Source organism: Pempheris klunzingeri, chromosome 18, assembly GCF_042242105.1.
Source record: "Pempheris klunzingeri isolate RE-2024b chromosome 18, fPemKlu1.hap1, whole genome shotgun sequence".
In the NCBI taxonomy this organism is placed as follows: domain Eukaryota; kingdom Metazoa; phylum Chordata; class Actinopteri; order Acropomatiformes; family Pempheridae; genus Pempheris; species Pempheris klunzingeri.
In genome coordinates this window covers 15981776-16008689 of record NC_092029.1, presented here as the reverse complement: position 1 = coordinate 16008689, position 26914 = coordinate 15981776, and the positions used below count along the sequence as shown (strand labels likewise).

Here is a 26914-nt window from a genome sequence, read left to right as displayed (position 1 = left end):
CCATTATTAGGTATTTGAACTGTGCACCAGAATTTGTCTTCAGTGCAGAATGTGGAAATGATACTGCAGAGTGAACCTCGCCATCATGACAGTCATGCTGAAAACAGCGGTGTACCAAGAACAGAAATGTCATTTTGGAAACTTGCAGCATCGCTGAAGCGAGGCAGTGGAGGGATGGAGGGATGTCTCTTTGAGACTTGATTGTTGTTGTTAGAACTCCATGATGCCCATGATGAGTGGTGTACATGAAGCATGGGTCAAAGTGTTTTTTTTCATTGTCCATTGCCATTGTCCATTTCTGTAGGTTACTGGCACTATGCATGTAGACTTTGTCCTGGATTCTTGCAAATCTAGCATTTCATCACTTTTTCTATGACAGCCTTAATCAAGCTACTGCAGCAATAAGCTATGAGTCTGGCAGGCTTTTTGTGCAAAGTGAATATGCAAAACCATCGAGTCTGTCAGGTTATTCGCAGGGCAGGTTGGCTTTGTGACAAACAATATATTGTGTTTGTATATTCTGCGGATTTGTCATTAATTTTATAGCGGCTTCACAGATGGCTTCCATGGCCTTCAGTCCTGTCAAAGCACAGAAATTATGTCTTGTTGTGAATGTGCTGAAAATTTGAAAAGTTTTCAGTGAGCCACGGGGCCATTAGCAGTAAAGGATGAAACAGGTGGCAGTTCAGTTGCAGGCTTAAAGTGAAAATGGATAAGGTTCCCCATAATGACTGTAATTTTATCAGAGGGGTTGTTGAAGAATATATATTCATCTATAGAAGGTGAAAAGCCTTGTATTTTGCAAAATGGCACCACAAAGCACGTTAAACACAACATCAGTAATCCAGGTAATATACTGTACTATCTTTAAATAGCTTTCTGATTAATGTTTACACATACAGCTAAGACTCAAACTTAAAATACATTTGGGAAGTAAGTAAGTTCTTCCAGTGAATTGTCGCTGATGGAGGACCAAAAAGCTTTTTAAACATTGACATGTTTTGTGCCTATCTGCACAGTAATAATGTGCAATGGATTGTCAATATGTAATTAATCATACTCATGGTAATAGTAATTTGATCAGAGAACACAATATGTATTTCAATATGGTACAATACAGGTGGGATACATTTAGTCACATTTAGGCAGGAACACCGATTGATAGTGATACATTCTACCAAACTTCATCTTTTGAATAACTTCACTTTCAGGCTGTGGCTCCAAGGAAGAGCGGGTCATTCACCTATCGGAAGATCGGCGGTTCAATCCCCATCTGGGCAAGATGATGCACAGCTTCAAGTGTGTCAATGCATATGAATTAGTTCCCTCCCAATGGCAGGGTTGGTAACCTCCCATCAGTGTATGAATGGGCAAATTTAGTGTTTGAAGTGCACCTTGACTGGTTGAAAAGGCTAGAAAGGTGCTATACAAGTACAGTCCATAACCTACATTGTGTGACTTGCAAATAGTCAACAGAAAGCTTCAGTGGTTTGAGACACACAGTTATTCCATAGTTATAGAGCACTTTTTGTTTTAGCTATTCATGTCCTTTGATCATCCTTATAGTTAAATCCCGAACAATGAAGCTTTTGACAGGCCATTTGAGCACATATGCAATCAGGCATTATTGCCTGGCTCCGAAAAAATGGACTGCCATGATTTTGCATACGCTTTCTCTTTGGTGTGTTTAATCTCAATTTAGCCGCTGCCTGCTGTGATAGAGACGGAGTAGCCCCGGCTCATTTCTTCTTTTTTTTTCTTCACAGAGAAGCCAGCAGTAATTGGCAGCTTGAGATTTTGACAAGGAAACAAAAAGGTGAAAATTTGGCTTCTGTCATCACACTCAGTCGGTCTGGAAACTTGCCAGGGTTTGAAAGTGATTCTGAAAAACTCAATTTGACTTCAATCTGCGCACACGTATACTGTGAATTTTTTCAGGCATGGATGAAAGACAGACAGGATTGGAGAGGGGGAGGTCAGTCTCATTTGAACCTTGTTCATAGCAAAGTTTTAGATGTATGTAAGTAATTTGTTCGTATAATTGGATGGTACCTTGCTGTACAGTGATTATAGTCCAACAAGCAGAAATAAAACAAGAAATGATGGTCTGTATCTGCTGCTGGTTGACATGATAATTTAAGTTGCGTCAAATACGTTGAATCAAAGAATCCCTGCAGAAGTTATAGGGTCATCTGTAGAAACGTTCAAAACAAGACATGCGATGCCTACTGATTTGTCCATAGCTGCTACCATTTTGTGAAATCTGAACCACAATATCTTCCCTGTGAATATGAGATCTCAATTTACTTTGCAAAAGAGTTTATTCACATTGAAACAGCTTTTGTGCTTACCACTTGAAGGAGGACTATAGGAAGCAGAAAAGAGAAAAAGAAATGCTTTTTTTCCTGGTTACTAAAGTAAATGCAGTTGTACTGAAAACTAAGAGTGTCCATCTCAGTTGATGTCCTGTCACAGTGTAACTGCCATGAACTCAGAGGATATGAGCGCTTCAGTCACTGAAAACCCTTGACAGCCGCTGTACAATATCACATTTGAAAAATATGATGCAACAAGCTATGAGTCAATTCATAACTGTCAATCTCAGCATGTCTCTTCTAACAGTAAACTACTTTAACTATTTCAATTTGCATCCCAAACCACAGATGACAGCTGTGCAAAGCATCTGTTTCGTGTCCCTCAACAACGGTTGCCACTCATTTCACCTGCAAACATCAGTGGTGGAAGGATGGTCAAGCTCATATTAGTCAAAATGACTAAGTTTGCTTGTTGCTCATTACTTTAATCTCTTTCAAATACTCAATGGTATAATTTTTTCCAAGATTGTTACGCCCTTATTTGCTAGCTTCACACCTTGTTCTCTTGTACCTACATGTAACACATAACCTCCTCCTTCACATTCCTGTGCGTCACAATATCCTGGCTGAGTGTGTATAGGGTTGTAATGTGAAAACATAATTATCTTTCTACCATAGGGTTATGCATGCTGTCATGGTATGTTATCTGTAACTGCTCTCCGCTCTCAGCCTATTGATGCATTGATCCTCTCATGGCCACCATCACCCTTGTTTAATTGCTTCCTGAGAAACTGCATTGCAAAGTGAGGGTGTAAGTATAGAGGACATCTCGTGCTGTACAGTTTGTGAAGCCCTTCAAGGACAATTTTTGCAATATGCGATGTAAGGGTGTACAACTAAAATTGACATGAGTGTGTGCATGTGCTGTTATGCTGTTAGTGTGTGTTTGTGGAGGGGGGGGTTATTCATTTCACAAATTTTCAAATAAGCTGCTTCATCTGTGGGACCCATGGGATCAAACAACACCTTCAGACTTTATGGCCTTATGATCTATCAGGCTTCACTGTGTACCACACAGGCGGTAACATTTGCTTACTAATCAGTGGTCTGGTAAATAGTTTTGAGTACACCACAAATTTTTATCATTTTGCATTTCATTGAAATAACTTCTTGTTATTAGTTTTGTAAGCAGGTGGATGATCATTGGTCCAAAACTTTGGTCCAGAGAGATATCGCCTCTGGCCAAATGGCATGACATTTGGATACTCATACTCCTCAAATAATTAATGTTGTTACCAATGTTTTTGCTAATTGCAGATCATTTCCCTAGTGCCAAAAAAACATCTATCTATAAAATGCTACAAAATGTTTTGAACATCTAATGCTATACAGCATACGAACACTCATTGAGCTTTCCTCACTCAGCATCCATGGAACAAATTCTGTGACTTGGTAAATAGGCTAATATGGAACCTCTGGATAAAGGTGGACATCACTAGTGTTAGTGGGTTGGGACAGCCGTAGGGCCACAGGCTCCATTAGTTTTTCCCTGGTGGGTATCTGAAACATGAATCCTCATATAAAGCGTACTAACAGTGCAAACATCACATCACATCACCATTAGGTGAGATTATCAATTAAAACACCAGCGTCATCAGCAAAAAGAAAAAGATAATCAAATGACTATCAAGTAAATTTAAGAAAGAAAGAAAATTAGTCCAAAAATTCAAGATGCTCACACACACGGATACACACAGGCTCACATGCCCAGCATGTACGAACATGCTAGATTACATTCTATTTAAACAAGCAGAAAAGTAATACAGCCATAGTTAAAGGTTCACTCACAACAGGTATAGATTGACTATTGGTGTCACCAGGCGTAGCAAGCCTGAACAGCCCTCTGAGTTAGTTTATCCTGGTGGTCACCATTATCTGTGGGTTCCCAAGCTCCTATATACCCACACAATCAGTACCTATGGTTATGGCCTAATTAAGAGTCCTGCTGGTTACTAAGCATGTGCTGCAGGGATCAATTTTGGGTCCTGTCCTGTCTACCATGAATAATTGTCTTCTTCATACATAATTGATAAATACTTTAGACCATGCATGCTCAGCCTTTATCATCATCTCTGTGTAAAAGTCCATTTAATGAAAACCTATTGCAAAAGAGGCCAAAGAAACTGACAATCAAGGTTTTTGTGGTCGTTTTGAGCCATGATCTCTGCCGTGTTTGTCCTAATTACTGCCTTCTATGCAGGGAAGCAAAGAATGGAGCTTGGTTTTTGTTAAATTCAAGAAAAGACAAAGCTTCCAGTAAGGGATGAGAGATAAGCTTAACACAAAGCAAATATTGACTCTTCACAATTCCACATTGCCACAGCCTTGACAGAAAATCTATGAGCTTCTGTAACTCAAGTCTGTTTTTCAGCCTAACAGGCCCCGCACCCTGGTCACATTCACTGAACTCTAACTATTGTATGAAATTGGCAGGAGGAATGAACCATTTAAAATAAAGAGAGAAATTGAAAGACAAATTCAGCTTTAATTTATCAGTGAAACTAATTTTAAAAAGATTTACACAAACTTGCCATATTAGACGCATTGAATTTTGTTCCCTCTGTAGCATTGGACTCATTATGCTGAAATTCTGTTTTGGATTTCCGGATGGCTGGCAGCAGAAATGACCCTCTGAGTCTTACATTTGATCCATAGGAGCTGTGCTGCAACACATGCGAGACATTTTTAATGACTCCAGACAAGCTGTAACAGTAATGGTGTTGAGCAGTAAGCAAACAGCTTGAGTGAGCACGGTGTGATTTCATGCCGATGTCACTACCCCGTATGTGGTTTATAGCCTACTTAACAGGGCCAAAGGTTCACTTTTCTGACATTAGCTGAATCACATTGGCCTTTAACGGTGCTGAGAAGTGACTAGAGGTCTCCAACTGCTCTACTTTATCACTTTGACACCTTTAAATATCATCACAGACTAATGGGCCCCTTGTTCAGTGACCAAAGGATGGTTGTGAGTGTGTGTGTGCTGAGTGCATGCATGCTTATTGTAAAAGAAGGAACTACAAACAGGAGCAGACAAATTTGTCTAGGAATATTATACTTTTTAAAGTTAGACAGGGAATCCTTAGAAACAACACTGAGATGACTAAAACCCTTCGTACAGAACAGAAACTGGATGCATGTGTGCATATACAGTATGCATGCCTTCCCTCCATGCGTGTGAGTCTTTGCACGCAACAGTAAATTATTGATAGTTTGGAGGGATGTGTGAAATTACCCTCCATCATCAGCCAAGATGTGCACAATATTGTGTTTCAGTTTCTGATCCTGGGAACTTAGATTATTTGTTTTTTTTTGCTGCTTGCTGCTGGTTGGCAACATTATATTGGCCTCTCTTTTAGTAAATCCTCCTTTCTTTTCATTTCACCTCCGCATTTCACTTCCCACTCCAAAACCCATTTTAGTTTCAAATCAAGCACATTTTCATTCATCCGTTGACTTTATTTTGGCACTGTCATGCTGTCAAAGTGCTTTACACAGCAACACATGGACAATGTGTGTGTACGTGTGTGTCAGAGAGAGATTGAAAGTGTGTGTGTATGTTATCTCCCGCTGGCTGCCCTGAGGAATAACCGTCCAGAGCGTTCCTTGTGCCTTGTAATGGCATGCTGCTATCTCCCTCCACGCTGCGCTGAAAAGAAATGACTTTCCAACGTTGTGGCTTTCCTTGACTGCTCAAGCCTGATTCAGCAGCAATGAATGGAGCCTCATCTACTGCACTTGACATTCAAGCCGATCTCTATTTTCATTAAAAGTGACTTTTATGGCATTTCTGCTTTATTTGAAAGTCTACAGCAATAGAGACAGGAAGTGGGGAAGAGCAGCAGAAAGGGCTAAAGGTAGTGTACATGCTGGTTTCTAATAGACAACCTTCACCCTGTAAACATGCAAATCACTTAATTTTATTTTTAGCCCCTCTGCCGTTTCCTCCCTAAACTTCCTGGCTCTTTCTGGGATTACTTTTCAAATTTGATGAGTGGGGTGGAGGCGGGTTTCCAGTTCAGTTTGAGTAGAGCATAATGACTGCATTATCGCTTCACCACAGTTAATTTCAGCATAACTTGTTTATGAGTGGCCGGGGCTTGACTGGCCCGCGGTGAAGCTGAGCTAAAGTGATACTACAGTTTAAACTGCTGCATCTTTGGAACCGTAGGGAGGTCTATGTTTAAAAAAAAAAAAAAATAGCAGTATCCTCTTGTCTGATGCTGTTGAAGTCAAAATGAACCATCATGATGAGCTCTTCTCTCTCTGATGTACACTTCCCGTCTGGCTGTGTTGCGGATCCCCAAGCCCCACTCACTTGTACATTTCCAGAGTGCTCTCTCTGCCATTGCCTCTGCAGAGTGTTTTGTCCCTCATTCTTTGTCAAAGTGTGCACTTGTATGCACTCCTGCCTGAGGGCTCTCAAGAAGGGCTTAAAAGCAGTGGCAGCTCAGAATCTCCACAATAGCAAAACCAATGGGCATATTCATCTCCTGGGTGTGACAGAAAAAAGGATATGGCTTTGAGATGGGACCAGAATGAATAGGCCTGTCTTGGACCCTGGGAGGATACAGAGGGCTGGAGGAGCGATGTCTGGCTGCTCTGCTATCTATCAGGCCAGCACCTCCCAGGGGGCCACCTTGGCAATCGATGGCACTCCTCGATGCAAAGCTGAAATATGGGGGTCTCTCCACGGGGCCGGAGGAAACCTGCACTGTTGTTGTTGCACCTTGAATACTAACACCAATAAATGGATTGTCTTGGTTCAGTTGTTCCCTGCTTTCTCACATCCCTGACAAATATAGCTGTTTATTCTCTGCTTTGGTTTAAAGGCTAAGCATCCTTTTTGTCACTTTGCCACCAATCACTAAAGCATTTCATCGATTCAGATTCACACCTTTTGAAATGAAAAGCTGTAAATCAAACCCAAATTTAACTAAGTTCTACGTCCGTTGAGTTGTTATTTACTGGGACTATTTAGAAGGAGGTTCAGTATTTCATTCCAAATGAGTGTTTAATGGCGTCGGTTTGAGTATGCTGGAGATAATACACTTCTTGTCCTACAAATAAGCAGCACCAGACTGTCTTGGTTAAAATGAATGGAGCAGCTGAAGTGCTGAGCCAGTAGATCCTGAGCAGGCAGCAATATTGATGACCTGTCTCCTTTTTTTCAAATAAATTGCTCCCTCGACTTGGATTTATTGCCCTGAGGATTCCTGGTCTTCTCTGTGGGGTTTCTGTCTGCCTTGGGGAAAGCAGACTGAAACCTCCGCAGACACACACAAATGCAGGAGTGTAATGTTTAGATAATGTAGGTATATAGATGGAACTGTGTCATTGGGGCAGCATTTATACCAGTGGTCCTTAATCTATAATTTGTAAATGTCTCTCTCTGTCTGCTTTGCTCTAAATGTATTGGTGATTGTCCCATTTTCATGGAAAAGTACTATACTCAATTAAAGGCAATTCACATCATCTCAATACTCATCACCAAATACCTGCAAAACAAATTTGTTTCAGCCTGTTGCACTTTGTGTTTAGAGCCAATTGGCTATGCTGGAATGGTAACATGCTAAACAGCGCGTTAACATTGTTATTGTGACCATGCCAGCATGAACCTAATGTGAACATGCACACCTTTAACAATGGCCCCTAAAAAGAGAAACTGTCCTGGAAGTGAAGAATGATGATTTCATTTCTCGATTCTAAAACCAATCCAGCCATTGGTTTTTAAGAGTTCTTCGACTTATTCAGCCTCATTTCAAATGAGTGACTCCTGCTTGAAGGGAAATCCCTGGAATAGGTGAAAGAACTATGTAGCACCTGCTGTTAGAACTTTTCATCAAAACAAATCATGCTGTCAAACATATGAGGCTAAATGACCCTTTAAAACTGATTAGTTTCCAGGGTGCTAAAATGGAACAGTTAGCTGTGTGATAAATCACTTAATATTTTAAGACTAAATGTCAGAATAAACATTTAGATGTTTATTCTGATTGATTAGTCAAGAAGGGCATTTTTCACATTGAGCTTTCCTTTGAAAGACTAAATCCCCTGTGGAAGGTGTTACAACTGTGTTTCAGCACGGCAGGTAGAGTGTGAAAGAGAGCTCAGTCTCTAGTCTCACTGGACCACTGAGGATGTGATTTCAACAGCATGCTTTGTTGTTGAATCTGTTGGGGATCCCGTGCTATCACTCACGCAGACCCTCAGTCTTTCTCTTGTATGAGTTCAGGCTTCATAACAACAAGCACATACACGTTTGACCCCATGCACAATAAATGTGCTCTTTGTCAATGTATCTCTGATACAAAAACTTGCACACACACTCTCCTGTAGTGGTAGTCTGTTATCAGCAGGTCATACAACAACTGCATTGCTCTTGGTTATAGAATCCACCGAATATCCTAAAACGCTGATGAATGGCTGGTTTCAGAAGTTATAATTCCTCTCTGTGTGCATATTCAAAACTGCAAACCATGAAAAAGGAACGCCAGGAAGTTTGGACTGATTCTGCTATGAGATTAAATTAAAAATATAAATCAATTACAGACATGTCTTGAAGGCATTCGGGCTATGTTCATTAAAAAATTACAGCTTTAGACAGAATTTCTCCTCTGGTCCCTAATCTCCTCACAGTACCAGTTCATTAGCACAGTGCAGAGCTGAAAATTGGCACTCAAACAAATCAAAGCCTGTACACAGAAGACCAAAGGTATGTAGAGTATTTTTGAATAGGCTTATCTTTTGCTCAAGATCCACAGAGACATAATGTAAAAGATGAGACTGAAGCCCCTCAGAGAACACTTCACTGAGTCTAGCGTTCACTGAGAATAGTGCCTAACAGATGGTGTAAAGACAGATTGCTCACATCAGATTCATACCAGCTGTTTTGCTCCAATGTCTTCACTATATTCTTGTAAAAGATGACCAAGGAGCCGTGAAAATGTCTTTTGATCTTACAGTTTTCACAGATTCTTGTACATATTCTTCAGTGCCAGGAGTTCAGCACTTCAGTGCCTCTGAACAAGAGATTCTGCAAGGACAAAACATGAGACTGAAGAGGAGAATTAAACGGAGGGAAAGAGCCAGAGTTCTGTTACTTCAGCGCTATTGAAGTCTCAGCCTTTATTCCCACACAGAGCTGGGCCTTTAGCCTGTTCCTCAGATCTCAGTTCTCCCTGTTGCGCTCAGAAGCAGCCTATGAACTGCTCCCCAGGGTTGGGGTGAGGGAACTTGGAGTCATGGCCGTTGACACCGTACATATCCCCCCACTTTAATCCTGCAAATGAGCTCTGATCAGTTCCAATCTGCACGGCATCCGACAGAACAGAGCCCAGCCGCCTGTCCCTGGCTGCTTCGCCACTGATCAATGGGAATGTGAAAGGATCAGTTGGTGCATGTTCTGAATGACACTCGCAGCCAGGAATTTTTTTGGAGTTTTGTGTGTGTGATTCAATTCTGACAGTTTTGTTTAATCAAAAAGCAGGGTTTTAGCTGTGAGTGTGTGTTCTTAAGCCAGATCTGACAGGTTGTTTTGTCAAGAGAGCGAGAGGGAAAAATAAAGAAAAAGTGTGGGTTTTTGTGTGTGTAAAAGTGTTATGTAATTCTGAAAAGCTGTCTTTTAAAGAAAAGATAATGTTGTTTTAGCTGCATGTCTGGCTCTGTATATGCATATGTAAGATAATAGTGACTTCCTTGTTGCTTTGCTTTCTTTAACCAAAGTTTCCTCCAACGTGAGGAATCTTTTGGCTATTTATAGGCTAACTAAAGTCCCATTCCTCACACCTAAATGTATTTTCATACCCAAAACTCCAGTCCAAGATGTACATTAATTAGAATTAGCAATGTCATGCGCCAGCATGCTTAAAATGTGTACATGAGACTTAGTGACAGAGGTTTAAAGGGAAAGTTTGTCACTTTTAATGTGGATCAAATTAGTGCTGATGATAAACGTGCATTTCATTGAAACAACAAATACCTTTGCACTTGTTCTCTTGACAAAGGCAGCTGAGTTTTCCTGCTCACAGAGCTGTGCCAGCAATGCCTACATATACCAGGAAGCATTGCGTTTCCCCCAAATCCTCTCTTCCCTTTCACTGTTAGTGTTAGTTGTTAGCGCTGATGGGTGACAAAGGAATAAACAGAGAATGGCTAACGAAATGCACAGAAACTGCACATATTATTACAAGCTGGTGGCTAATGTTAGCGCTGAGTGATGACATGCAAACGGACAAAAGCAACTACCTCTGAAAAATGTAATGGCGGCTAAACATAACCACCTACAGTGCTGAACACAAGTGTGCCCCCTGGCTACCCAGAACTAGAAGTCTGAGCTGAAATAGCCTGTAGTTCTTGATCACCAACTACATCAAATGAAACAAACAGATTTGCAGCAGGAGAACTCTGCTTTCTCAGCGTAGCACTTACTGGTACTGAAACATACCGAGGTATTTATTGCTTCAGTTGACTACATTTACCACCAACACTAATTGGATATCCGCATAAAAAGTGGCAAACTTCCCCTTTAAAAATCACATAACTGTGCCTTCTTCTTAACTTCAGCTGGAAAAACTGAAGCACTTCACATTTTTTACCAGATAGTCTTGCATCTCGAGATAAGATACTCTTTTGGACAGTCCAGTCAAAATGCATGCAGATCCGATCCAACAGATAATAGTGTTCTGACAGACTTTAAAGCTCTAATGAGATCCCAAAAAGCTTTGGAAAGAGTCCTGACATTCTTATATCAGTGCTATTTCATGTTGAATCCTTGAAGTGTTAGGTAAGATGAAAAGATTTTAATGAGTGCTGTTCCAGAGACACCCACATATCCGTCCCTATTCACTCTGACAGTGCAAGAGAGCAGTAAATTGTAGGCTAATGGATTTCTCTGACAAACTAAGAATGAAGTTGAAATGGGCACGGCATCATCTATGAAAGGAAATGCCAAGTGCTTTTTCCCCATGCCACCTCTATGTTAATTATTTTTTATTTAAAGTGATACTTCTCTTTTGTAAATGCACTTTTGCTATTTCACAAGGTTTAAACTCCCCAAAGGAATCTTTTACATGCAATCGCCAACATTTGCCTCAGGAATCTACAGGTTAAGAAGCGTTGGATATGTGACTCTGGCAGTGCCGTTTTGTGTCTTCTGGGGTTGCAATAATCAACAAGTAATTTTATTTCAAGGAAGAGGACGGCTGAGCTCAGGGCTCTGTGTGAATTTTCTCTCTGAAGCATTTTACTGAGCATCTTTGGAAGCAAAACTATTCAGAAACCTTTCACATGAATTTTAATATCTCTGGAATATCTGGTTATCATAGTCAGCTGTGAAGATGATTGTCAGGATAATGGTAATAAAATGGCCGTTTACATCTGTAGTATAAGTTTCATGAGGGAAACATGGGATACGTTAATATCACAGTAATGACATAATTTTGCAGGCTGGACTCCCATGGGTGAGCACAGAGAATAGAAAATCAGCCCCCCCCCCCCGTGATGATTACTCACTCTGTGCCAGGTATGGATGTGTCTGGCTTTGAGACATGAGGTCAGCTCTGTTGGTGTCCCTTGCTGGAAGCAATGAAAACTTGTCTGGATTGATTATTGCCCTGGGAGTGTTTGGCCTCAGTTCACATTCTGCTGTCTGTGGCTGGTCGGCTGTCTGCCAGACAGGAACTCAATCACCAAGTTTTTTTTATGAGAGCTTTAACCTCTCAACATGTCTGCCTCAGGAATTAATCTCTTTCTCTTTGTTTTAACTGCCAAAAAAGTGGGCTAAGTAGTGTGGAGTCAGAAATGCTAATGATATTGGTGTATTTGTATAGTATGGGAGCTTTAGAAATTACACTCTGAGCGTGTAAATGCCATAACATGCTGAATATTTTTGGGTCAAACTATAATCGATACAGGTTCTAGTGCTGAGCTGATCGACCAGAGTGGCACAGCATCTTTTTAAAATATCTTGCTCTGAAAGCTTGCTAACATAATGACCACACAGAGGACTTGTTGGTAAGTCACTGTAGCTGAAGAGCTAAGTGCAAACATGCTCACCAGCTAGGAACATGCTCGTGCAAGTCATTTGTTTCGCTGTATTTGAGTTCAATCAATAGTTTATTTTGGATTCACTAAATTTGCAACATGTGAGCTGTGAACCATGTTGATGGGTTTATTTGTTTGTAATCTGTGAAGTGTTTCTCTGACAATGCAATTTTGTACACAGTTAACACCAGTTAAGTACCCGTTGAACCCAATCAGATAATGAACAGATTAAAATAGACAAACGAGGAGGCTAGATGCTCCACAGCCCCACACCTACAGCCTGCCTACGCACGCCGCAGGAGGATAGACTACGATGCAGGGAGCAGATGATTGACTGATTTCTCTGAGCAGCATGCAAGGGATTGGATTGGATGGATTACAATATATTTCGATAACATTGTACTCCTCACCTTTTCCCCAGTGGTCTGCCTCTGTTGCTAGGTGATGCTTGGAAGACATCTATCAGCTGGCCCTTAGCCTCCCGTGATGGCACCCACCTGTTACTCAAAGTGATAAAGAACTTAATTATACATAAATAAGGCTTAATATGAGTATAAATATATATTCCATAAATATATACATATATATATTCCTATGACCAAAACCTTTACCAGGCTGTAACATGTTTATTTATTTTGTAAAGTTGGGCATTTTAACATCAGGGTCTGTGGGGATTGATTTGCTTTGGCGTCCAATGGGCATTGGAACAGTTTTTGACAGTTATGCACCGGCTTCATTTTTCTGGCACACATGTATGTTTGGTAATGGTACAAGCTTATGGATTGATTGATATCAGCTGTTTGTGATAGCTGTGTTTATCTGTCTGCATGTTTTGCCATGTTTCATGTTGATATACAGTATATTTTGAAGGTTGGCGTGCTGAATGTGGTGTTAGCATGTTGCGTGGCTAATGTGGTTGGCTGAAAAGCGTTATGCACAGTATGTAATGACATGTAATGTTTTGCACATTACAGCATGCAGACATATTCGTGTGGGATCTCCCAGTAAAGTATGAATCTGAAAATGAGGATGATATGTCACTTTTAAGCATCCAAACCCATGCAGCTATAGTATTTAAATATTTATCCAAACATACCAAGGCCAGGCAGTTTTATATGTATAAAATAAGATGCAAGAGTAACAAACTAATGCACATTTACTCAAGTGTCTCCGGTCATGCTGATCAGACTGATTAGATTGAGATATGCTAACACACAATGTAATCAAACTCAATGAACTAATGAAATGGTGAAGGTGTGTGCCGCCCACTCTGCAACCAAACTGAAAAAACGTAATTGCTTTGTGTGGACAAAAGCAAGCAGGACAGAAAATGGCATCAGTATGATGACAGCTCTCTACACAGTTGTAAGTTATACATCTTCTTATCAAACATTTTACCGCCTCACTGCTGCTAAGCCACACGTCTCCTTTTCTGCGGCTTATGTTTTGTTGCTGGGTAGTTACAGTATTTCCTGAATGAGAGATCAGTCCCACCCCTCTCTGAAACTGGATCCACATTGGAGTGAAGTGAAAACACCTGCGTTTCATAAGGGCTTTAAACTACAAGATACAAACTCTGTCAATAGAAAATGATTTGCAATGAGGGGGTGTTCTTTATCTTTGTCATACCTTTTCCTAAGTCCCTTCTTTTTTGCTCTTTTCCAGCCTTTTTTTTTTCTTGTCTCATTTTATGTTCTTTGCTGCGGTAGAACAGATGGAAGCGGGCAGTAAAAGAGAATGTCCTTTCATGCCTAAATCCAGATAATCTTTTGGGCCCTGCTGCAGTCAGGGAAGGGGGCCTGTCACAACTGCTGTCGCTCAGGGCACCTTGTCCTCACTGCAGCAGGACTCACATCCCAAAAGTGTTAAACGTAACAGCGGAGGCTAAGGCTGTAATCCCTCGCTCCTGCTCCTGCAGTAATAGCACCTGGTTTTGTTCACCTTGTCCACAGTCTCTAAACTGCTTCGTTTTCACTGAATTTAATGTGATTGATAGACATGGAGATAAACTGCATAGTATTCCACCACAGCTGGTGGCCTATAGTGAACCGCTTACCTATTCCTATATATGCAGTCCTCTCACTAAGATAAAATCTACTCTTGCAGGAGATTTGATTTGTTACTGTCTGTAATCAGACTGGAAGGATTTTTGGGGCCAGGCATTGATTGCTTGAAGCAGTAACCATTTGAAATAACAATTGTTTTGAAATAACCATTCAGCCTTCTAAAGTTTAACATCAAAATAATAATTGGCTCCTAAATTTCAGACAGAACTAGGAATCAGGCCCACAGGAGACAATCAGAAGAGAACTGAAGTTAGTTAGGGTTAGCGTCAGTCGTGTGTACACTGTCTAAAGTGTGGTATCAATGGAGGATTTTACCACATAAAAACTCGGATGGAGCTCTGCCATTCTGGTTTGTCTGCTTGTTTGTTAGTTTTTGGGTTTTATCCAGTGAAATCCTCCATCGACACTGGACCAGACTTTAGATGCTGTGCACACACTACAGATGTTCTGTTCTGGTAGCCTCCATCAGCTCACCATGGCTGTGCTCACATCTCCACCTGCACCAAATTCAAGATGACACTAAACAGGTCAGGTTTGATTGTCATGCCTGTCAATCAAACTTGACCTGTGTTGTGCCCTCTGATTGGCCTTTATAGGGACCACCAATCAATCTATTTAGAACAAATATCAGCTGATAAGGATCAGAGGCCGAATGACGAGAGCAACTTAGTGGAAAGTATTGCCATGTCTATGGTGTTGATAAATACACCATCAAGCTGATTTAAAGAATGATTTTTCTACTTTTTCATCATAGGCTAAAGTTTAAATTATTTGATTTTTCCATTTGCTGTAGTGCATTATAACACGTCCAACATTTCTGTTGGACACCTTTGCTCACTGTATAGTATTTTCATACTGAAGTAAAGTATGAAGGTCAGTGAAGAATAAGGAGAATATGCTGCTCCATTTGTGTTCTACAGATGGCAAAGTTGGTCCTTCAGTCCACTGCATGTTTCATGCTGATGTTAGGACAGTGACATAAATACAAAGTACAGCCTTACAGAACTACTAGAGGATGGCTGTAGACATTTGCACTTTAATAGGTCAATGTTTAGCAACACATCAGGATCAGAATCAGCCTTGCTGGCCCAGTGTGTGTATACATGTGAGGAATTTTACTCATTTCTCTCAATGCAAGTAGACAGAATAGACAAACAGCAAAAAACAAGGGCAACAAAGCTGAACAAAGGTAGACAGGAACTACTACATAACTACTATGTAAATATATATAACATTTGTGTGCGTGTAAAATAACACACTGAAAAGATGGCAATAGTAGAAGGCAAAAAATGCAAAAATGGTGAAATAATTATGGAATTATCAGTGTAAGAGATTACATTATACATGAGGTCTAACGACTTCAAACCAAGACAAAAACCTTATCCTACAAAATGTATTAGTGTTGACGTCCTGTTTAATTTATCAGCTGCACTTTATTGTCCAGGCACTTGTGTTGAATATGAACAGAGGCCATGGATGAGCACTTTTGAAGTACATTCAACCACTGCGGCAGGATTCTATATTATCTATTCATTGGCTGCTGGTTGTAGGAGAAACAATATAATTAGTTTCAGATGCTCACACCAGCTGATTTTTTTTGTTTTGTTTTTTTCATTCTGTGGTCCAGAATCCTGAGCGGCGTCATAAATTGCTCTAGGACGGTAACGGCTGCCAGGCAGAGATGCACAGGCAATCAGCTGTGACAAAGCCATCTTGTTGTCATTACACTTCCATTAACAGTCACATCGCCCTGCTGCCAGATGCACTGGGCTGAAACCAGTAAGACCCATCACTGTCACATAGCCATCATTTCTGACCTTCAGACATAAGCCTGCACTCTCTGCGGGCAGACTCGGCAGTCATCACACCCACTCCCAGCCGAATGGCAATTCATTTGGGGTGTGTGCGCTTGTGTGTGAGACACCATACTAATGTGTGACTGATGCCTACACACACGTACATACATTTTGATCAAAGTCACTACATTTAATAATTGATTAAACTAATTTGACCTTTGCCAGGTTGGCATGGCAGTCCCACACTCACTCTAATATCCTGCATGAGATATTAGACTGAATGTGGGATTACCCAAGTCGTCTTATCGCAGTAGTCTTATGGAAGTGCATGATCATGAGCTGTACGTGCCCAGACTTTATTAAACAATTTCCACCGCAAGGAAGATTCATTATCAGAACCTTATTATTCACACACTTCAACAAAAGGTCGACATATCATAGTTAGCCTCTTCGTGTTACTGAAAACTTGCTTGAATGACATATTTCCATTTATAGCAGAACTCATTGAGGATATGTAGATGAAGGGAACATAATATAGAGTGTGAGAAAAGGGAGTCGTACATGATAACACCACAGGCATTGTCTGCACAAGACAACAAAAATGCATGACAAGCATATTTATAATTGTTATAATATGTTTGTAACATTAATATGAGGAATATGTACTTAAAATGAGAGATTCATGACCTCAATTACCTTATTATGGTTATTTACTTTATCATAGTGAGTAAACAACTTAAGGGCCTTCTGTTTTTTGGATATCTGTTTGACTTTTTTAAACTGCACCTTTATTGATACTTTATTTATGCACTCTATATTTGCACAAAATTAAGTTCTGTTTCATCTGTTATTGGTAGTGTTTCTCGGACCTCAGCCTTCACTGAGTGTTTTTACTGTTTCAACCACACAAGTTTCAAAGCAATTACTTGTCTCTCATACTGCGAGCACACATGCAGTGTTAAACACACAGTGGGTATAATAGTGTTTTATGTCCACCTTACGGATGTTTGAATTAGTTTTTTTCTAAATGGATAGCTCAGGCAGCATTGTGACGCTCAACCCTTGTATAATATCTGCTGATCCTTATGACACGAGCTGGTGTCCATTTCATATTGGCAAAGTCAATGAATGGTTAATATAGAGTGTCATCTCAGAAAGCTCAAAATGACATGAGAAATACCAATAATGTCAGTGTTGGGTGAGATACAGGGCAGAACAGAGTAATCTTCTAAACTAAAGCTTAGTCTTGGCACAGTCTTTAGACCCTAATGAACATTAATTGTGCAATTGTGTGTACAAATACTCGTCAAAGCCTGGGAGTGAAAACGGGCCGTTTAAGGGGGTCTACAATTGAGTGCTGGGTTGTTTATTTTCCACTACTACTTTTCATTATGGTTGTGTCCCATAATAATTTGTTTATATCTCTGCCTTGCTTATAAATTTTATATTTTAGTGCCCCACAGCAAGCAGAGTAATGTGCAGTCTTTCACAAAGAAAATGTCCTAATACATATTTATGCTCATTAATCTCTCTGCATTTAGTCCAGAGCTTCAGGGACTATAATGTTCTACCACCAAGATCATCCCAGTTCACTGATGTACACGAGAGAACTTCAGCTTATGTAACATTAAGAGGCTTTTGGGAATCTGGCCTTGTCTAATCTCAGATCCTCTCGGAAAGTTTATTGGAAGATATTACAAGTGAGGATTCATACAATATTTATTGATAAGGAAATTCTACACAACAATGCCCTGTATTATTCCTTACAAAGCAATATGAGGCTATAATGAATTCATTAGCTGCACTGTTTTAAAAAATTCAAATTATAATACAGTAGCATACGAGATGATATATTACTCTGGGACTATAATAATGGTCGTGGTTTCTTAATGCTGTTAATGGTTCCTTAGAATAGTTTATGAGAACATTTTATAATTGTTATGATCCTGTTGCTGAAAATGTAATTCTTAGAGGAACCCAGACAAGCCTTTATTCTAAATAAATTACTACAACACTGCAGTCCCTCAAAGCAACATAAAATATTTTAGAATACATGATAGAATGCAAAAAAAAAAGACCAGTGGCATTTGAATTTTTAAACTTAAAACTGATTGTGATTCGCTCTACAGAGAGCCATGTGATACCTGCAGTGGTGCAGAGATCTAAGCAGCAGCTGTGGGATCCAAGCACTGCAGGGGAGGAAAGGTGCCCCGGTGAAAGGAAAGCCTGGCCTCAGAAGGAATGGTTACCTGAGATGACACTATACATACACCTACACACACACACACACACACACTTTCAAGTACACATCAAAGCATCAATACACGGCCACACATTACTCACATCGCTGTTGTGTCTAAACATACAGAGTCTGGTGTACAGCTACACAGACATATTGCTTCCCCTCACTCACCACCTGATACTGCAGTGTCGTTTGAACCACTACAACACCAACAGACACGGGACCAAACAAGGGCCAAAACACCAGTTATTTATTGACTAGACCAGACCTAAATAACTGGTGAGTATGGAACCGAACCAGGGCAAAACATCAGTGAATTTCAAATACATGCCATTCAAACTGTTTTTTTTGGGCGGGTCCAATAGCGACCATTGGATCTCATTCTGGACACCCTCAAAATGTGCTGTAATTTCAGCATCAGCTTAAGGACAACTGGGACATCAGCCACACATACAATCACTTGCATGTATTACGAATTATTACGTATTTTTTTGTATCTGTTTTCTTCTGTCCACCATTGTAGTTGGCAGTGATGACATATCAATGATAATGAGCCATGTTTTTTGTTTAAGTGGCGATGCAGCTCATGTCACCATGAGGCTGTGAAAGCTTGAGTTTCTGTTTGACAACCAACATTTTGAATCTGTTGTGCATTTCTTAAAAATGCACAACAGATTCAAAATGTTTTTATTCTTCATTGGAACTTTAACATTTGGATAACTCTAGCATCAATCAACAAAATGTCTGCCAAGAACACCTTAGTACTGGAGCCTCTACATATGAAATAAGCTGCTTTCCATTTCAAGGGATCAATTTATTTTTAGTGATACTGTGATACTTTGTTTAGAAAGCTTGTGGCGATATATAAAAACCACATAGTGGCCACCTGGGACATCTGTGTAATGCGTCTCCTCAGGAATAACTTGATAATGTGCCAGAATGGAAAATGGCTCTAAAATAAAAATGCTATCTGATGATGAAGATTGTGTGCATGACACTGAGCTAAAATGCAGATCAAATCTTTGAATCTATTTATGCCCAGAGGTTGATCCAATCACTGGCTTCCAATCACTGGATCTACATTGTTAGTCTTTTGCCTACTCTCAGCTATTTAATAGCCTCCATCTTTTGGCTACTTTCTATTGTATTTGTACTGTAATGTATAAACACCATACATATTTGCCTGTTGCTAATGATAACATAGTACATCACTGATTTCCCTGCACTACATGTGCCCCAGAAGGCACTAGCTTTTTACCAAGTCGTGTTGTGTGTACCTGCAGCAGTCCTTGTAAAGCGAGAGCACAGCCATGCATGTTGCTTTATGCTGAATACATTTCATTACTCATCCAACCCTGAAGCCTGTTCTCAATATATTCTTTGATCTGCCAGAATAGCACTATATTTTAAACTCTTACTTTTTGAGTTATGTGCATCACTTATGTGCACGACATTTTAGACAAACTGTCTGTCCATTCGCGGGGCTAGTTTCTTCCATGCAGTCGCCCATCTCCTTTTCCTTTTGTTGTCACTTGACTTTCTGTCCAAGTGTTCCTTGTCAGTATGCAAGTGCCACTTAAAGCTCAGAGGAACATGTTGCAATCAGTGTGGTGTTTCAGCACTTGATTATGAAGGATCCTGTGAAGGTAATATGCAGATGCAGTGAAGCGGCTCTGTAAGGAGTTAAATCAGCGAATGGCCTCCTATGACTAGTCTGATCACATACTTTGCCTCCCCCGAAATAAAAAATGTAATCTATTCACGGAGATGCATGCTATTCTTCTCAGCTACATTTGAGCTTATTCTCTGGGGTATATGCTGTACCTTGAATGGTACTTACAATAGACCCTTTGAGGATCTGCCCGCAGCTTTTTAATGCATCTTAAGTAGACGCTTGGCTTCTTATGGTCAAATAAGTAGTTCTCATGTAAGGCTGTTGATCTATTGTAGGTCCACAATACAGTCTGATGCTCAGATCACCTTCAGCTTCAAAGCATCATAATGAAGCTAGATTTGAGCAGCATGGTGTTTGACAAAAGAATGACAATCAGTCTCTTAAGGCACTGATCTCTAAGGTGGTGAAACTGTCTTACAGTTAAAACTGTGGTCAGCTAGAAAATTCAACCCCCTGCATTGTTGCCAGTGAGGTGTGTGCTATCGATCTGGCAACATGTTAAACTATCACTGTTGGGAAGTGGGAAGGCTTGGAGCTGCATGGTTCAGAGGAGGTAATTTTCTTTTTCTCTCAGAATGTGTTATCCAGGCATCTCCGCGCAGATATACCTGTCCCTCATGAGCCTGGCTGAGATTTTCTCTCTCAGCGGGACATACACCTGCTTCATTATAGCCACAGTTATGGCCTTGTCAGTTTCCTCTCCCACAGATTTCTCTTTGTGCCAAGAAGGGCTGATTGCAGATGTTTCAGGGTCAGGAATTCAAAAGGGGGGATAGGCATTTTAAATGACCTGTACTTTTGTTTGCCTCCTACTGCATGTATTTGGGTGGGCATGCCAGGTTGTGGGTCCAACTGAGAGTTATTGTGGCTTCTCCCCATGGGTCGACGTGGCTGACTCGGGATGCTCTAGCCCACTTTCATTCTGAAATGCTCTTGTGTTTTATGTCACGCTGGGAGACAAAATGTCAACCATGGTACTGGTCTCTTGTGGCCAGGAGAGACAGTGCTATGTTTTAGGTTAAATGAATGTTCAGATTTGAAAAGGAGCAATTTAAATCCCCAGGACGCGTACAGCAGCATCAAACATAGGCTGATATAACACCTTAGTTAAGGAACGGCTAAAAATCAGGACCTAAATGCAACCACATGATGTATTAATACATCAGTAATTATAACGTACCTCTGAAAAGGTGTTATTCTGCAAAATGAGTACTTTGACTTTTACTGTATATTTTGCTGATAATGCTTCTTTAATTTTGAAGAATTTGTAATAGAATATTTTAACATTGTAGTATTTATATTTTTACCTAACTTAAATACTTTCTCCTCCACCTTAATAGCTTAAATCAGTTTCTAAAGATGAAGCTTTACCTTGCCATAATATCAGTTAAAATAATGCTGAACTTATCTTTGTCTCCGTACACCTCAGCATCCATCAGATGCTTCTTTCCGTCTTACATAAGAGTCCAGTAAACATGATACCCACTCAGACAAACAGATTACTGAGGGACCGAGACAATGGCATCCGCGTTGCTGATGAGTACAAATGAATGGCCATCCCGTTGCCCAAAGGGATCATTAAACCACAATCAGCAGCATAGTCCCTGTCACCCCACAGCCCACCTGTCTGCCACGCTGTCTGCCAGCCCCCTAGCTGCGACATGCTAAGCGTGTGGTGATAACACTGTTACCAGGCAGCCCACTGGCCCACGGGGTGTTAAATAGAGTGGCTTGCAATAAGTCTGATGAAATCTGCTCCCACTGGGCTGCAGTCGGAGCAGGAACACAAATACACAGACTCTCACGCAGCGCAGGCACAGGCACAGTCACACAAGCCGAAAGCCCAGCACACACTGGACTCAAGTATGTTCACATGTATGTTCACATGACACGCATTCACATGTACGTACCTCACTAACATTACCTGAGGCAAGAAGTTACTTACATCCTGCAGGGTGCTAATCAAATGTGTACCTGCACACATAGATAAGAATGCCACCATGATAGCTCGGTACAATCTTGCCTCATTGTATTTTAAATTGCTATGCAGTGCTTTGGCCTCTGATGAGCATTCACACTCTTGGATCTGTTACTCAGACTTGACTTCATGGATTATATTTCAAGTCTCACCTTTACCTGACACAACACCCACACCAACACAGCCCTCTGTGATTCTGTTTTAGTGCTGGACTGGCTTTTGTTTTTTGAACACTGAGCCTTAAACACGCCCAACTTTTTGGAACTGTCCTCACTCTCAAAAACGTATTGCAACTCAAATTGGTTCCTCATGTTTGCGTTTTTGAATATTACGCTTGTTTGATTCTCTGATCTTGATACTTATTGCAACTCAGAATGTAAACTTAAAATGCCCTGTATTATCTTGAAAGAGCAATTTAGCTAAATATAACCAAAATTCTCTCTGTGGTTAGACACCAGTTTAAACAGAATATGTTTAAGTTTTGCATTTACTTTCTTTCTTGTTGAATTCTGTGTTAAAAAGGGAATAACAATAGTAGTGTTTCCTTGTTATTCAGATTCGTTCAACTGTGAGTGTCTTCGCATTTCCCCAGCTGTCCCATCCATACCCTAAAGCCCTTTCAGTTTGAGAACTGCTTTTTTAGAGGCACAGAAACTTTGACTAGAAGGGCTATTTTAAATTTAGCCACCCCCTCCCATAAGCCAACTAAGTGGCTGCTTAGGGCCCTGCAGCCACTCAAGAGCCATCAACCTCTGATCGTCCAACCTGGCAACCCTACGAATCTACAATGAATCTGTACTTGTTGTTGTTAATGTAATACCAGTGACTGAAAAGTCCACTATGATAGGCCGATAACTGTGAACCATTATATTTGGTTGATCCAAAACTGGCAACCAATGAATCATGTCCGTATGTTATATAACGCATTGAAGCCTGTGGCCGGGGCTCCCACAGTGTGTGAACAGTTTGCAGGGGGGCAGGTGAAGATGTCTAAATAAACCCACTGATATATAAGAAACAACTGGAGTGAACCACCAGTGTGTGTGTGTGTGTGTGTGTGTGTGTGTGTGTGTGTGTGTGTGTGTGTGTGGATAAACTTGTCAAAATGGACTTTCAACATGTTTCACCTCACTCATCTGTTAACCACAAATGACACTAAATTAGCTCGCCACTTGGAAATAGACGGACCCGATCGTAACCTAGCAACACAGCATGTCAGTGGTCATTTTTAGTGGAGTGTATCTGAAGGAAAAGTCCATAAGCTGAGTGCGTCTGTCAACCAGCCACAAACTGTGGCCGCTAAAGAGAGAACTGAGTTGTCTGAAATAATAACGTGGAGGGAACCAGGAGGGACTACTGTATGTCATTCAAAACAGAAAAGCAGAAACTACTAGATGCTGTTTAGTAGTTTAAAATGTTTGTTTACCTCTGTTCAGCTTTGTTGATCTTGTTTTAGCTGGATGTCTATTCTGTGTTGCATTGTTGTTACACTGAGAGCAATGAAAAATGTCTACTTGACCAATTAAGCTGATTCTGATTATAATTCTATCGGCAGTCCTGAGTCTATCCACACAGTATGTTAGCATGAAACAGATACTTCAGGGATCTTGTGTAACTAAGTGATGCTGCTAATTTTTGTCCTTTCTGATAAGTGATTGCTGCCGTGGTGATTTTGAACTGGAATCCCTAAAGCTAGTAATATATAGTAAGTAATATATAATATAATGCATCTTATTCTTGGATTCTATGGTCTCCAAGTTTTAGCATTTCTTCTATTTGTTTAACCACAGTGGCTGCCCCTGATAATGCTACTATGACTAGTAATCTAATGAAGGATTATATGAAACCGTGTGCGTTGTTCTCATGACTGTGACTAATCTAATGCTATGACTCAACTTGTTGTATCCATGTGAAAATAAAGGTCCTCTGGTGCACAGGAAGCGATGCATTTCAATTTTCCTACTTTTTGCTGCTGTTGCTGTTGTAACCTGCAATAAACCTGTCGTGAAAACCCGTTTTGATTGGTGGGGCAGCAGTGAATTGTTCATGGCAGCGGAAGCCATTAAAGTCATTCGACCAGCTGTCTCCACACACCATCAAGGTCTTGTTAGAATCGTATTATTATATTGATTCTGACGTGTAGCCCAAAGCTGCCTCTGCCCTTGCTTATGGCAGACAGCCAGGATCTGTTTCTTTCAACAAGGGGGGGGGGGGTGACAGCAGTCTGATGGCCAGAGAGGTAAAAGCAGAAGGCTTGTCAGTTTGAATCTTCTGACTGGCTGGGAACAGCTTTTCTTCGGAGGTGAATGAGATGTGCATTTTGAGCTTTTTTTAATATTAGCTGTTATTGTGTCCCGGAGCAATGCACTTAGCTGGCAAAAAGAACAGCCAGGCTCAAGTGTTCATTCTGCTACCACACTAACCCTGGGCTCCATTAAAGGAACAGTTCAACTTCACTTTGCTTTCTTTCAAGAAGACTGATGCCCCTCTCATACTTGTTGGAAAGTATAAAGCTAAAGGCAGGAGGCAATTACCTTAGCTTGGGATAAAGACCGTTTGTGTGTGGATGATATCAACAAGCAATACAGTGAACTTTAGAGGTGATAACGGGAAGATTTTATTTTTTTTTAATTGGGAAGGAGGCAAGCTAACTGTTCCCCCTGTTTTCAGTCTTGATGCTAAGCTAAGCTAATTGTGTCTTGGCTATATATAGATATATATATATCTATATATAGATATATATAGATATCTATATAGATATAGATCTATATCTATATAGATATAGATATATCTATATATAGATATATATAGATATCTATATATATATATAGATCTATATCTATATAGATATAGATAGATATATAAAATTGACATCCTCTCATCTACCTCTCTGAAAGAAAGATTCATGAACTATTCCTTATGACCTTTGAGTGGCCAAAACTTGGTAAGTAGGTAGATGGATGAGTGGATGCCTACAACCACAAGATGTTAATGTAGAAACTAGAACATCTCAAAGGGTGATGGGTGATGGCGGCGCATCACAGCACAACCTTGTAGCTCGTTTACCTTGTGAAAAGATTTAGTATTGTCTGTTTTTATTTTTTTAATGCCCTTGTCCATCTTGTGCAGAAAAAAGCAACACATCGAGGCAGCTGAGTTATGCAAAATACACAAGCCAAAGCTGATATGATGCTTTTGCTCCTTTGTCCTTTTGTTATCATGAAGCAGCTGAATTTGTCTCTCTTTTGTAGCAGGTGTACTGCCAGGTCTAAACTCCCTCACTATGTTTCCTCCCTGAGGTCCCTCTGCTGTGAATAATCCCATTTTTAGTCAAGTTATTAAGCTGATAAAGACGGAGCAGGTGGAACAAGGCACTTTTTTGGATCCTAGGACATGTGATCAATACAATACAATACAAAAATACAATAATGATAATGCAGGTATGATGCATCAGCTATGATGCAAGCAAAAATGACAAGAGGAATGTAAAATTTTAAAAATATTTTGCATTCAGAATGTCACAATGTTGATCATTTCAAGACTTTAAAAGATGGATGATGGAAGATGGAGGATGTGTAATGTGTTCTGTCTATTTAAAGCACCGTACATTAAGTAGAGTCTGTATGAGTCTGTTGTGGAAGTAGTCATGTGAGCTTTGACCCAGCGTGGGTGCCTACAGGAATTGGGCTGCACTGACAGCTAGCTTGAACATTATTCAAAGATGTACAAATGTGCAGTGCAATCTATGGTAGGTGCTGGAACCACAGGAAGGTGGAAGCGCTATAAGCGGGTTTTTTTTTAGCACTTCTTTAATGTGATCACACTTAATGAACCACGTGTGGACCCCTCTCCCTGTTCCTCTCGCTGTTCAGGATTTGATTCAGAATTTCTATATAACTGCTGAGTTGTGTGGTAGTTTTGCGTTAGAGGTCTCCAAAGCGACCAACTCCTCACTTCCCACTCTCTGACGCAAACAAAAAAAGCAGCTGTGCACAGAGAGGGGGTGTCAACATTGCAATCAAACTAACGGTACATCACACTCAATCTGATTACTACAGCGCAAAGTGGGCGATGTGTTTCTTTTAACATCTGCTCAGTTGTGACCACAGGCTGCTGAACTGCCTCTTCTGCTTTATGTCATCATTTCATGTGAGTCAGTACTGAGATTTTCTTCCCACTATTTGCTGATACAGGGGCTTTTATGGATATTACGACCATGTACTAATTCAAATTTGGATATTTGGATACTTTTAAAACATAACACTGGGGCATTAGAGTGAGTCTTAAAGGCCAGTGAGAAATTAGTGACGGAGAAAAGAAGTTTGATTAGAGGACAGGTAGAAAAGCTGAAATTATATTTGTATTAAGTGGCTTTCTAGGAGGTTCAAGTGCCCATTTCATAGCATGTATAAACATTATCATAACACCGTGAAATTAATCAAATGCTTCGGTTCACCAGAACCTCTGAGAGCTTTGTATCTGACAGCAGCCAGAGAATTTTGTGCAGAAGTTCACACACTAGCTGTGTCACTGGCAGCCTGTTAGAAAGGGTCGGTGTATGAGGTGCGGTCTACATACACTGAGGTGATGGTCTGGTAGAAACTGGCAGATTAAAACTCATGAGGTGATGCTTTATTGATATACTAGATAAAGCACACTAAATCAGGCCTCAAAGTATGACTTGCTTTTTAATCTTACTCACCTCGTTTTAACCGTATCTCCTTTTCCCTGTGTGTCT

The 26914-nt window shown here is 40.4% G+C and overlaps 1 protein-coding gene across 1 annotated transcript in view; it reads left to right on the top strand.

Moving 5' to 3' along the window:
- LOC139218368 (regulator of G-protein signaling 6-like) overlaps positions 1-26914 on the top strand; it is an 81406-nt gene that overhangs the window by 34806 nt on the left and 19686 nt on the right. The window lies entirely within an intron of this gene.